General features: G+C 40.6%; 1 protein-coding gene across 1 annotated transcript in view; it reads right to left on the bottom strand.

The window, feature by feature from the left end:
* Positions 1–13,987, bottom strand: part of MAML3 (mastermind like transcriptional coactivator 3) — a 450,680-nt gene that overhangs the window by 280,610 nt on the left and 156,083 nt on the right. The window lies entirely within an intron of this gene.

Below are 13,987 nucleotides of genomic sequence, written 5' to 3'. Positions count from 1 at the left end.
TTTTCATCATGTCTCATCTACAGTGCGTGGTACCAACCTGATTCATCTCTGCTGATGTCAGTGGGCATCGTCTGGCTGAGGCAGTGTGCCAGAGTTCCTCACTGTAAAGTCACTCTTTCTTCCCTCTTTCTCCTCAGAGAGAGGTCACTATGTGACTCGGTGAGCACAGCTACAGAGTGGGAGGTTATGTTCCCCTTCCTTGTCAGCGGAGTGTTTCCATAAATGATTTGCAATCCCTCTGTGCAGGAGATCTTTCTCCCCATTTATTTATTTATTCAATCATTTATTTATATCAGTATGAACTCGTGAATGTTTATTTTATACTTTGGGTTATAATCCAATGCTATTTTATTTATTTTGTTGCTCAGATTGTTCCAGTGTTGGCCATTTGGAGCTCTTTTGGTTGGCTCCTGTGTCCCTCTGGCACACCCCCCGGTATTGTGGTTATTTTTTTTTTTTAACACTTTCTTACTTCTTGACATTACAAAAAATTCCAGCCTCATCTTCTATACTTTCTGCTCCAGCCCTAGAATCAGCCATTTCTCCTAGAAGCCCTGGTTCCTCTGACTGGAGACTGGTGTTAGAAACCAAGATCTGAGCTCTAGATGTGCTCATTGTTAACTAGGGTGTCATTTCTAGGCCCTCTCAACTGATAGAGCAAAGGACTTTAAGTTAGTATAGTATGGTGTGTATATATATATATATATATATATATATATTTTTTTTTTTTTTTTAAGTTGCTCAGTCATGTCTGACTCTGCGACCCCATGGACTGTCCATGGAATTCTCCAGGCCAGAATACTGGAGTGGGTAGCCTTTCCCTTCTTCAGGGGATCTTCCCAACCCAGGGATCGAACCCAGGTCTCCAGCATTGCAGGCGGATTCTTTACCAGCTGAGCCACAAGGGAAGCCCAAGGTGTATAAACACACATCTATAAATGTTTCTATTTGTATGCAAATGTATCTATGGTAAGCCCAACATGAATTCATACAAAGGTCCGCCTCTACTACCATATGGATCATTCTAGCCTTCTCTTACTTCACTATAACCCTCCACTTCAACAGTGAGAACTCTGCCTCCCACAATCCACCATTCACTTACTTAACTGTTCAACGATAGTGTTTCAGATCGTTAATCTAGGGGAAAACTATCAGAGTACAGTGCTTACATGCAGCTCCTTTAGCCTTGAGTATTGCATTCTTCACTCATTTATGAAGCTACTTGGTCAGCACCTTATCCTCCACTCCCTCCAGTGAAGTTATTTCATATATTTGAAACAGATTCTTTTGCCACAATCTGCATTCTATCCTTGGATCCTGTGACTCCCTAAATACATATATATGTATATAATTTGTATACATTAAGCTTCACTCTTTGTGCTGAAAAGTTCAATAGGTCGTCACAAATTCAGTGTCAAGTATCCACCATTCCAGCGTCAGAGAAAGAATAGCTCACCACCCTAAAAAATCCCCTATGTCACACCTATTCAATCTCTCTTCCCCTCAAATACTTGGCAACCACTATTCTGTTTATAGTTTCGCTTTTTATAGGCTGTCATAGAATCATACAGTATGTAACCTTTTCAAACCAGTTCGAACACCAGTGCTTTTATAGAGAGGGGCTGGTTGACAGTGTTCACTGCTGCAGAGTGGTAAATAAGTACAGAAGAGTGATGGGTATTAGCAGGGCACAGGCTTGATCTAGAAGTTTCTAGCAATGGAGCTGAAGTTACTGATCGCTATTTTGGTTCTCAATGTCAAGTGACTCAAGAGTGAGAAGAAGGACTGTATCACTAGACTCCAGGAGAGGGAAATCTTGTCATGGAACAGAGCTCTGGAGAAAGATCAAGTCTCAAAGATCCTCAAATCATCAGCAACCTCACATGCTGGATAATAAGGAGAAGGATGAGCCCATACTTTGCAATGATTCAAGTCTTGCAGCACACAATAAAATGTCAGTGCTTTTAGATGCGTTTCATCTATTTATTTGAGCTAAAATGAATTGTGATCAGCAGTGAAACATGCCTGTCTAACTTGGGAATCACTTAAACCAGCTGGCCATGTCATTCAGCTAAGAGGCCCCCAATGAGGAATGAATATGTACAAGGACTAGGATTCCATGCTCTCTAGAAATGACCATGTGTTGGGAGGTGGGTCCTATAAAGCCTCATTCGGGAGCACAGCACACATGCACATATTTGCCCTAGCCTGTGGGGAATTAGCATGACTTCCCCAAGAAGTGTTGAAACAAACAAACAAAAAACACCCCAAAAGGCAACAAATATCTATGCAGAGATCCTTACAATTTCTGTGAATCTCAGAATACAAGCTCTTGCAGGGTTGCTATAGAAATAGACTGGATCTCTCTGCTGTCTCGAAGGTGACACTTCATGCTCTTTCCAGTCTCACCTCTGCTGGCTTCCCAAGTTCACTCTTGGACCTAGTAGCACCTATCATGTCGTTTCTTCCAGCTTGACTGAAAGCAGCGTCAGGATGAGCCAGAAGGGCGGACCAACATGCGCTTTCTACCCTCCCTGGCTCTCATTTATTTGCCTAGAGACCGCTGAGTATAAACTGTGCTTTCTCTGATTTTGGTCACAGGCAGCATTATCACTTGTCATCAGAGTACTGTCACACGTGACAGTCATTTCTTTATTCTTCTCCTCCCAGCTGAACTCCAACCCCTCCTCTCATTGTTCCCTTGGCTTGAGTATCAAAGTTCCTTAGTATATATCACGAACAGGCATATTTGCCAAGATCCAAGGATAAAGCATCTTGGAAAGAAGCCGAGAAAATGGTGCAGCCACTGAATTCCTACCTCTTTTTATAACTACTTTTCGTCATTATCACTGGATTAAACACACGCGCACGCACACACGCACAAAACTGATTAGTTCTGGTTGTTATTCATTATTCTCCACTTCTTGTTTCTAAAAAATCTGCATTACAAACAACCCTCCGGGATCTTTCTCCAATCAACCTATCTCCAGTTTTACAATTAATATTCCTAATACAACCACTATGCCATTCGACTTTTTTTTTTTTTAAAGCAACAAAACCAAGGCCAATGAATCACAAAGCTCCATGAAAAGGAGGCCAAAGAGGTTAATCAGAGAGCAAACTTGACACTATCAAGCGAGAACCACCCCCTGTGTTTCCCTGTTCACTAAAGCTAGTGGTTTTGGTTAACACAGGAAACACAGTGAATACACAGTAAATTGTACGCACAAAGCAGTCATCGGCAATTTGCCTGGTGGGGTCGAGTAGCACGGGGCCGGTAGGTCTCCGGAGATGAGAAGCAAACAGCCATGATGGATTAAGTGACTGCTATTGGCTGTGTGCTTGCCCAGCATATTTCACCATGGACAGTAATCAATTACTAGGGACCAGTAATGATACCAATCAAACGCACTTAGCACTTCTGCACTATCAACCTGAGGGCTGCCGACCTGCCAGTTTGAAAAGGCTGAGAAGTGATATGTGAGGAAGACACTGTGGAGTCTTCAGGCGGTGCGGGGGGTGGGGGCAGGGGAGAAAGGCTTCTTTCCCTTCATGTTAAAAGATAAATGGATAAATTAGCCACTTGTCTGCCCTACATTAAGGGTTCTTTTAAAACAAGCACTATTCTCCCTGTCTCCCTCTCTCTCCCAAGGGGATGACTGTTTATAACCACGTGGGCATAATTTGAGGTATCCTGGTCAGCAGTTCCATATGAGATAACAACCTCGAAGAACATGACTGAAAGGGAGCTGTGGTCAAGCAGGAAAAACAGTCAGCCTGTTGCCTCTGGATCCCATCAGTCGCCACAGAGCTCTGTTGCTATGATGTCACTCCCTGTTTGTTCTGTGATGGAAATGCCACGCATCACCTCTGTATGCCCAGAAGGTTCTTTCTGTTATGTTGTCCACGAGAAGCTGAAAAAGAAATCGGCCTCTCTGTGTTCCTCGCATGTCAAAATTGAGTCAGTTCCTCTCCTCTCGGGCTTGGGAATCATTTTGCCGCCCTCCACAGTCATCTTCATTTGCAACATGGACGTTCTCAGGCAGAAACGCAGAGTCGTAAGTTGATGGAGTCTTCTCCAGCTCTCACCGGGCTGCTGGAGCCTTCTCTTCTGTGGGCTCTTGGCTCAGTGTCAGTCTTCTGAGAAATGGTGGGCTGTCCCACAATTACTACACTGATAGACCTTTTGGCTTGACAAAAATGGCAGCTAATTAAAAGGCCAGTGTGGAGGGTGGGGAGCAGGGAGCCTCCGAAGGGTTGTCCCACACTTAATTCTTAAGGTTTATTTTTGCTGTATTTTAACAGTTTTTTTCCAGACAAGTATAAATTCCCTTTTCATGAGCTGGAGAGAATAGCAAAGTCTGAGTCCATTAAAGGCTTCCATTAAACTGCTGTTTACAAATCACTTCAGTTCTTTAGCTGTCCTGGCTTAAACTTACACAAAACAAGGACAGGAAGGGGCAAGAAAGAGCATTTTGGGATAGTGGAAATAGTATATATCGTGGGTAGTGTAAGTGGCTACATGAGTGTATGCATTTGTCAAAGCTCAAACTGGACACTTAAAATTGGTAGATTGCTTGTATATAATTTTTATCTCAAGAAAAGTGAGTTAAGAACTCTTGACTGGCAGGCAATTCCCAACTAAGAAACCAGATTCTTGGATGGGGAAGTGAGATAAACATGTCCTTGTCTTACCCTCTATTAAACCGAGGGTGATCATTTTCAAATCCTGTGCATTCCTTGGAGAATCACCCAGCTCTGCCGTTCTCAGAGCAGTGGTGCTCACTGAACCTGCTTCTTCGCTGACTGCCTCTTGGATGCAGCTGCTGGGTACAAATTTACTAAGCTGCAAGTTGCCTCCATCGGCAGAACTGCCTCCTCCCTGGGATTTATGAACTCTGTCCATCCAAGAGCACAGCCCAGAGGAGGGCTCTGGAGGGGAAAGAAACAAGAATCTTGGCCAAGGACACAAATCTCCCAGGACCACCAAAAGTGCTGCCTTCCAACAAAAGAAAGTTGGGAATGGATTCATTAATGTCCTATTACCAAGATTGTTCCTAATAGTATACACCACCTTCCTATGCCACAAGGGCGTTGTGAGAATTATTGAAATAATGAGCCCTCTAGAGTACTTTCCCAGAGAGAATGCGAGGCAAATCGGAACCATCAGCTTCCCTTGAGCCGGCATTTAAGGACAAAATACTTTGCTGGCTTTAACTGCTGTGACTTTAACTGCCTTTTCCCTGTTCTCCTTCCCTATTATGGTAATTCTATTATGCAAACCTGCACAAAGATCCTGTTGAACTTGTCACTGAATGTATGTAACCTTTCAGCTGAACTTTCTACAGTTTGGGATGTTATTATATGTCCATGAGTCACCGAGTCCACAGGACTCACTAAGAAACTGAGAGAGACTACCTACTTCCTATCCCACCAGTCTCACTAAGTGATTTGTGCCAAGCTTCCTCCTGCTGTTACACAAAGGACACATAATCTGACTGGCTTTCCATCCAGATCCATGGGCATGCGCAGGTACTCATTTTCTCTGAAAATTAACAGTCCAAGGCCTTTAGGGAGCTAGATGACAGCAGATAACACATGAACATGTTAATGCTATAACTCAGAGTCTGCTATTTTAATAATTTTATCTCACTCTTGCACTCAGCATCACTACTTCCTGCCTACACACACACACACACACACACACACACACACACACACACAGAGTATTTACTTCAAGGATAATTTAACTGCTCAAAGCAATCTATAAATTCAAAACAAACTCTATTAAAATTCCAGTGGCATCTCTTAGGGATATAGAATCCTAAAATTCCTAGGGAACCACAACAGACCCTGAATAGCCATATCAATCTTGAGAAAGAACAAAGCTGGAGGCATCTTATGTCCTCATTTCAAAATATCTTACAAAGCTACAATAATAAAAACAGCATGGTATTGGCATAAAGACAGACATACAGACCAATGGAATAAAGAGCCTAGAAATAAATTCATACATATACAGTCAACAACTGGTATTCAAGAAGGGTGCCAAGAATACCCAATGGGGGAAGAGATAGTCTATTCCAACAAATGGCATTGAGAAAATCGGATATCCATGTGAAAAGAATGAAATTGGACCTTTCTCTTATATGCAAAAAAAAACCTCAAAATGGATTAAAGGCTTAAATACTTGAAACTATAAACCTTCTAGAAGAAAACATAGGGGAAAATCTTCATGACATTAGTCTTGGTAGTGATTTCATGGATCTGACACTAAAAGAACGTAATCAAACATAGACAAGTGGGATGACGTGAAATTAAAAAGCTCTTGCACAGCATAAAACAGTCAAAAGAGTGAAAAGGCAACCTGCAGGATATGACAGTATATCTGCAAACCACATATCAGACAAGGGGCTAATTTCTAAAATATATAGGGAACTCCTACAACTCGACAAAAAAAATACTAATAACTCAACTTAAAAATGGGCTAAACACACGAATAGATATTTCTCCTTAGAAAACCTGCAAATAGCCAACAGACACCTAAAAAAGACACTCAATACACTCATCTGAACAACACAAACTCAAACTTCAGTGCACATTCAAACCACAGTGAGATATCACCGGACACCTGTGAGGATGCTTCTTACCAAAAAAACAAAAGACAAGTGTTGACAATAATATAGGGAAACTGGAACTTTTTCACACTGTTGGTGGGATTAAAAATTGTGCAGATGCTATGGAAAACAGTATGAAAGTTCCCCAAAATATAAAAATATGCACTTTCATATGATCAGCAATCCCACCTCTGGACATTTATCCAAAAGAATTGGAATTAGGATCTTGGAGATCTATTAGCATTTTCATGCTCATTCCAGTATATTCACAACAGCCAAGATGTGGAAGCAACCTAAAGGTCCATCAGTGGATAAATATATAAAGGACATGTGGTGTATAATACAACGGAGTATTATTCAGCCTCTAAAAAGGAGGACATTCTGCAACATGTGACATTATGAATAAGCCTGGAGAACCTTAAGCCAAGTGGAATAAGCCAGGCATAAAAGGAAAAATACTTCATAATTTCACTTATATGAGGTATCTAAAAGAGACAGATTTTTAGAATAATGAATGGAATGGTGGTTATTAGGAACTGGGAGTGGGGAGGAAAATGGGGAGTTGCTATTCAAAGAGGGTAACTGCTGCTAAGTTGCTTCAGTCGTATTCGACTCTGTGCGACCCCATAGACAGCAGCCCCCCAGGCTCCCCCATCCCTGGGATTCTCCAGGCAAGAACACTGGAGTGGGTTGCCATTTCCTTCTCCAATGCGTGAAAGTGAAAAGTGAAAGTGAAGTCACTCAGTCGTGTCCGACTCTTAGCGACCACATGGACTGCAGCCCACCAGACTCCTCCGTCCATGGGATTTTCCAGGCAAGAGTACTGGAGTTGGGTGCCATTGCCTCCTCTGCAAAGAGGGTAAAGCTTCAGTTAAACAAGATGAATAAATTCTACAGATCTGCTACACAACAATGTGCTTATGGTTAACAATACTGCATGATACACTAAAAATTTTGTTTAAGAGGTGGATGTCATATTAAGCATTCTATTCATAGTAAAATAAAAAAGGTTTTAAAGTTTTGATGGTGGTTACTTTTGGGTACTGGAAAAGGGGCATAAGTAGAACTTCTGGGTTTCTGGCAATACTCTATTTCTGAATCTTGGTGTGGGTGACAATGCTGTGTTCATTATGTGAAAATTCACTAAGTTATAAATTAAGATCATGCACTTTTTTGAATGTATACTTCAATGAAATATTAAAAAAGAATAATTTAAATATTTTAAATGCTAATATTTTAGAGAAAATTGGCAGGTAAAAGAAAAGAAAATCAGGACTGTCAGAAAATAAACAGGATAGGATTAGAAGGTATTAATTATTTTGCTCTAACATGAAGTAATTAAATATTTTTTTCCATTTTGTTTCACACTTTTCATAGTCTGAAGTTCTATTAACTACAACTTTTATAGTTATATGAGTAACTAACCCCACAGCCCAGAAATCTTAGTATTTACTTACCTGGACAGACCTAAAAATCACATATAATAAATCATAAAATCTGGTCATTTTTAATGATTATGACTCATATGTGCTAAATGATGTATGTATAGTAAGAATGACATTCACTAGCTTTAAATGGTAATATTAATATCAATTACTGTATTGACAACATAAATCTTGTCCTTGAAAATAGTATTACTGGAAGTTTGGGACGTAAGAATTTATTTCTGGATTCTCAGTTCTGTTCCATATACCTATTATTATACCAATTACACATCTTCTTGAATATTCTGACGTTATAGTACATTTTGAAATACTGTATGGAGTAGCATAAGTCCTCCAGCTTTGTTCATCTTTTTCAAAACAGTTTTAGCTATCATAGGTCCATTACATTTCCCTATAAATTTGAGAGTCAGCTTGTCAATTTCTACAAAAAAAAATCTAGCTGGGATTTTCATATAGGGATTGCGCTGAATTTATGGATCAATTTGGGAGAACTGCCATCTTGACAATATTTAGTCTCCTAGTGTATGAACTGGAATGCTCTCCATTTATGAAGGTCTTTAATTTCTTTCAGTCATATTTTATAGTTTTCAGTGCACAAGTCTTAAACTTCTATTAGCTGTATTTCTAAGACGTTTCATTTTTTATACTATTGGGAATAGTATCAATTTAATTTTAAAACTATCTGCTGCTTATAAGAGAAACTGAAAGTTTTTTATATATTAATGCTGTACTCTGCAACCTCGTTGAACTCTTATAAATTCTAATAGTTTTTTTGTGTGGATTCCATGGATTTTTGTAGATTTCCTACTTACAGGATCAAGTAATCTGCAAATAAATTCTCCATTTTTGATGCTTTTATTTTTGCCTTACGGCATCGCCTAGAACTTACTGAATAACTGTTGAATAGAATATTCAATAATATTGATATTGAATACTCAATACCGAATAGAAGTGGCAAGAGCAAACATCTCTGCCTTGTTTCTATGTTAGTGGGAAAGCATCTCATCTTTCACTCTTCTGTATGATGTTATTAGCTGCAGGTTTTTTGTAGGTGCTTTTTATCAGGTGAGGAAGTTCTCTTTCACGCCTAGTTTGTTGACAGTCCTTATCATGGCTGGGTCCTGGGTTTTGTCAAATGCGTTTTCTACATGCTGTTATTGTCCGGTTACCCAGTCGTGTCTGACTCTTTGTGATCCCATGGACTGCAGCACGCCAGGCTTCCTTGTCCTTCACTATCTCCTGGAATTTGCTCAGACTCATGTTCATTGAGTCAGTGATGCCATCCAACCATCTCATCCCCTGTTGCCCCCTTCTCCTCTTGGCCTCAGTCTTTCCCAGCATCAGAGTCTTTTCCAATGAGTTGGCTTTTTGCATCAAGTGGCCAAAGTTTTTTGTCTACATTTATTAAGATGAAAATGCTTTTATTTTTCATCCTATTAATGTGGTATATTACATCAATTAATTTCAACTTTACTATATTTGGGACACATTTTATGAACTGCTTTTACTCTTGAGTGTAGGTCACACTTTCTTCTTTCTTTGCATATCCCACAATATTTTGTTGAAAATGAACATCAGAGATGGATTTATTGTAGCAATTCTGGATTGTTATATTTTTCCCCTGAATGTTTTTTGTTTGTTTCTGTTTATTTCTTGTTTAATAATTTGCCTGGATTAATTCTGTGAAATCTACCACCTCTGTAGGGTGAAGTCAATGATGTCTCCTTTCTGTTGTGTTTTCTTTTTTAATTCTTGCTTTTATTTTTAATCTTGACTTCCCAGCTGTCACCCCTGTGTCTGCACAGCTTAATGACTGGCCAGTGATTTGACGGATACTGTGACCAAACAGACCAACCCAGTAAGACTTCCATTCTCTGCTGATGGATCTGTCTGTGGATAGAGGCAGAGTATCCTCAAAGGACTAGAGTACCCTTAAAGTCCAGGCCATCTTCAAGAGGATCTCAGCTGTGGCTCGCCACCTGCCCCTCATTTCCTCTATGCCTGTGTTCAGCCTCAGGATTGGCCAGGAGTGCAGAGTTAGCTTGGCTCTTGGTTGTCTGCTGCATATGTGGGCAGCCTCATCTAGAAATATGCCTATCCCAACCATGACTGCAACCTCAAGAAAACAGTCACTGGCCCTCCCCAGTCTCCAGCCACCAAAATCATTATGCCCACCACTGGTCATGAGTGTTGCCCACCATTCCAAATCAAGTGAGATCTCTTTGACCACAGCAGGATCCTGCCAGTCTTTATGGATGATGGTCTTCCCACCCTCAGAACTCCACGACAGCTGGGCCAAGGAATGGGTGCAGAGCCCCAGGCAAGCATTCCACAAACGCCCACTATTCTTAATAGAAGCTCGGCAGTTGTGCTAGTATAAACAGCTCTCAGATTGTTTTATGCATTTATTCAGTTTCTAGTGCACTGGAAATGGAATGATTGTTTTTGTTCATTCTGTCCAATTTTATGTTTGCTTTTTTAAAGACAGGGTTTGCTGACCTCCTTACTTGGCCATAGCCAGAAGTCCTGCCCCAGGATTTATTTTTGAATGCTGTGGATACTACACAAAACTTGGTACTCCATATTATTTATAACCCATCCATTGTGATTTTTACAATGTCAAATGTTACATAGTTCTTCGTAGGTCTGATAAAACATTTATCTTTTCAAGTGAATAAGGTCTAACTGGAAATTGTGGGATAAAAACACCCACCCTTGATAAATTAAAGATTTAAGTCAAACCATTTCAGGTTCCAATTCTGGATATAGAGTAGAAATTCAGTAAATGACCCCTTGGTTCATAGATGTGGATTACCACGTATATTTTGAGGAGAAATGTGCTTATTTCCCCCTATTTTTACAATATTTCTGCATACAGTGTTTCATCAAGCATTTATAACAAATGCCATATGAAGGATATAATTAAGGATTACTTTAAAAATACCTTCCCTAAAAACATCCAAGAATAGCTACATTTTACTTTTTCACATGATCTTCCTGTTGAAAATCATAGTGGGTTTTTCCATTTAATCTCAAGGAAGCATCTGATTGAGATGTGGTTAAAACAGCAATATCGTTTGATTAATGTATTGAAACTGTTGGGGTCATCTTCATTTACCTCAGTAAAGACTGCTCATTACTTTCAGTGGTGCTTTACTGTTCTATGTCTGAAATTATGAGACAGAGCCCGAAAAGCAGGAGGAGATTCAGAACCTCTAGTTCCTATCTCTGAAATAAAACAACACAGCGCTTCCTATAGCATGTGTCAACCTGGGAACTCCCCACAGCTAGTGAAGTTCAAATCAATACCAGCCCCTTAAAAGAACATAAATGTATCTACCTAAGATCATGTAACAAATTGGTACAACAGCCAGAAAACTAGGCCTGAATGCTTGTCCTTTAATCACCACAACCTGGTCTCCCTCTATTGACATCAAAACCAAACTAAAGGGCCAGCTATCCAAATCTTTATCCCAGCACCCCTTCTGCTTGAGAGTTTTCCTAAAAATGAAGGATGTGGCCATCAGTCCCTTCAAATGAACTGCAAGTATGATCTCAAAGGCATGTTAGTCGCTCAGTCGTGTCTGACTCTTTGCAACCCCATGGACTGTAGCCCACCAGGCTCCTCTGTCCTCTGTACTTCCTTCCAAGGAAGTACACTGGAGTGAGTAGCCATTCCCTTCTCCAGGGGATCTGCCCGACCCAGGGTTCAAACCCTGGTCTCCCACATTGCAGGCAGGTTCTTTATCATCTGAGCCACCAGGGAAGTATGATCACAAAACCGGATCTCAGATAAACTAACAAAGCACAGACTGATTTTGCTGTTTCAGTCCAGAATGGAATAGATGTCTGCAACATTTGCAACATCCTTCTCCAATTTTCCCCATGAGCAGTTGCAGTTTTAGCCACCATCAGTTCTTACCATGTTGAAACACATTTTCAGAGCTTCTTCTCTATAATGAAACCACTTTGAAGGTTCCAAATTGCTTTCTCATGGGGGATGTTACCCTATATATCCTGATAACTGTTCTAATACTCATTTAAGAAAGGTAGGGAGCAGGTATTATAATACCAGTGAAAGGAAAGCCAAGTGCTTAAAGAATGCCCCCAAGAGGTCTCAGAGCTCATAAACAGCAAAGTGACAAGCCAAAGTCACTGAAGCTGGTACAGAGCTGTGTCTAAAAAAATAAGCTGACCCCTATCCTGCTTCCTCATAGGAAATAAGTCAAAATTACAGGCAAATACAAGAGCTAGATGAACACTCTCACCTGTTTGCACATCCATTCATATGAACACCTTCATTCATACATCAAAGGTATTATTTTGTGTATTAATTAACCTAACAATCTTTCCCAGCTTAACCAGATGATTGTACAAAAACCAGAATGAGCCTTTTCCCATATACTCAAACTTCTTTGGATAATGAAATCTATATTTCCCTCATTATTTATTCACAGCCTTGGCTTAGCAGATGCTATCCATCTACACTGGGAGACATCTTCCTTTTCAAAATACCCCCAACAAAACCAGATTCACACCTGGACTACCATGCCTTTTTCACAGCAACATAGAAAGATGAAAACCAAACCATTCATATGAACACTACTGCTTTTTCTCTACTTGAAATCTGTCCTGTTGAACTTCTGATTACATTTAGAATAAATATAAAAATCTGAAAAGATATGCAAGTTGAGGTCTGAAGTGGGAAAACTTACACAGAAGTAGAAGCAGAAAACGCAAATCATGATGTTTAATGTCACAATGGGAAAGAGGAAGGTTAGTCAACTTTCCATCAAATTCATTTTCATGATACATTCATAAATATTCGGAAGACAATAATGACTTTAAATTCCATCAGACTAGAGGGTCTAAGGACTAGACTTAAAATCAGAATACCCAGGACTTACTGTTACTATCACTAATTACTTAGAGACCTCCCAGGTGGCTCAGTGGTAAAGAATCCACCTGCCAAACAGGAGATGCGATTTCAATCCCTGGGTAGGGAAGATCCCCTGGAAAAGGAAATGGCAACCCGTTCCAGTATTCTTGCCTGAGAAATCTCAGGGTAAGAGGAGCCTGGCGGACTACAGTCCATAGCGTTGCAAAGAGTCCAATGACTTTGCAACTAAACAAGAACAAGCCACAGACCCCTAACACTGTGTCATTACATGGCTTGCCTGTCAAGGAGCTTACATTCTCGAATAGAATCAGAACGTTCACACAACACAGAAAAAAAAATTACATGAACACAGTTACCCCCATTTCTTGATTTGTTTACTAGACATACCCAAACCATCCTGGCAGAAAAGAAACTTGTGTGTATGAGAATTCTTTTCCAATTACATAGCATCCCTTGTCCTTGTCCTTCACCAGAAGCACTGGTCCCTCGAGTGAGAGCTGGCAGAGCCAGGTGGAGATGTGCCCACAGAGGCAGCAAGAGAGCAGTGCGGGGACAAGGCACTCAGCTCCAACCTGGGACTAAAGATCTGGGCTCCAGGAGCCTGAGCTTTTAATAACACAGTTTGACTGGGTCGATGCTTCAGTTGACCAATTCTTTCTCAAAATCCCTCTCTGTAAATGTACTGGGTTGGCCAAACAGTTTGTTTGGATTTTTCTGTAATATGTTAGGGAAAAGCCCAAACGAATTTTTGGCCAACCCAGCATAAGAGGATTTAGAATTCTAGAGCTGGAGGGACCTTTGCAGGGGAGTCCACAGGGAGTTAACACACTTTCCTGAACTGCTGCCAGCCAGGACTTGATCTCCAGCCCCTGAGCCTGTCCTGTGTTGACCCTGGGTGCTAGGCTGGGACCCATTTGGAAATGATACTAGCACTGCTTTTTGGGGCAGGCCTGGGTTACCTAAGAGAAAATTTCAGGAGGAGATCTTGGACAGAATTCCAAATATACTGAGAGGGAAACACTGAG

Source organism: Budorcas taxicolor, chromosome 17 (genome assembly GCF_023091745.1).
Source record: "Budorcas taxicolor isolate Tak-1 chromosome 17, Takin1.1, whole genome shotgun sequence".
In the NCBI taxonomy this organism is placed as follows: Eukaryota; Metazoa; Chordata; class Mammalia; order Artiodactyla; family Bovidae; genus Budorcas; species Budorcas taxicolor.
This window is presented reverse-complemented; position numbering and strand designations above follow the sequence as displayed.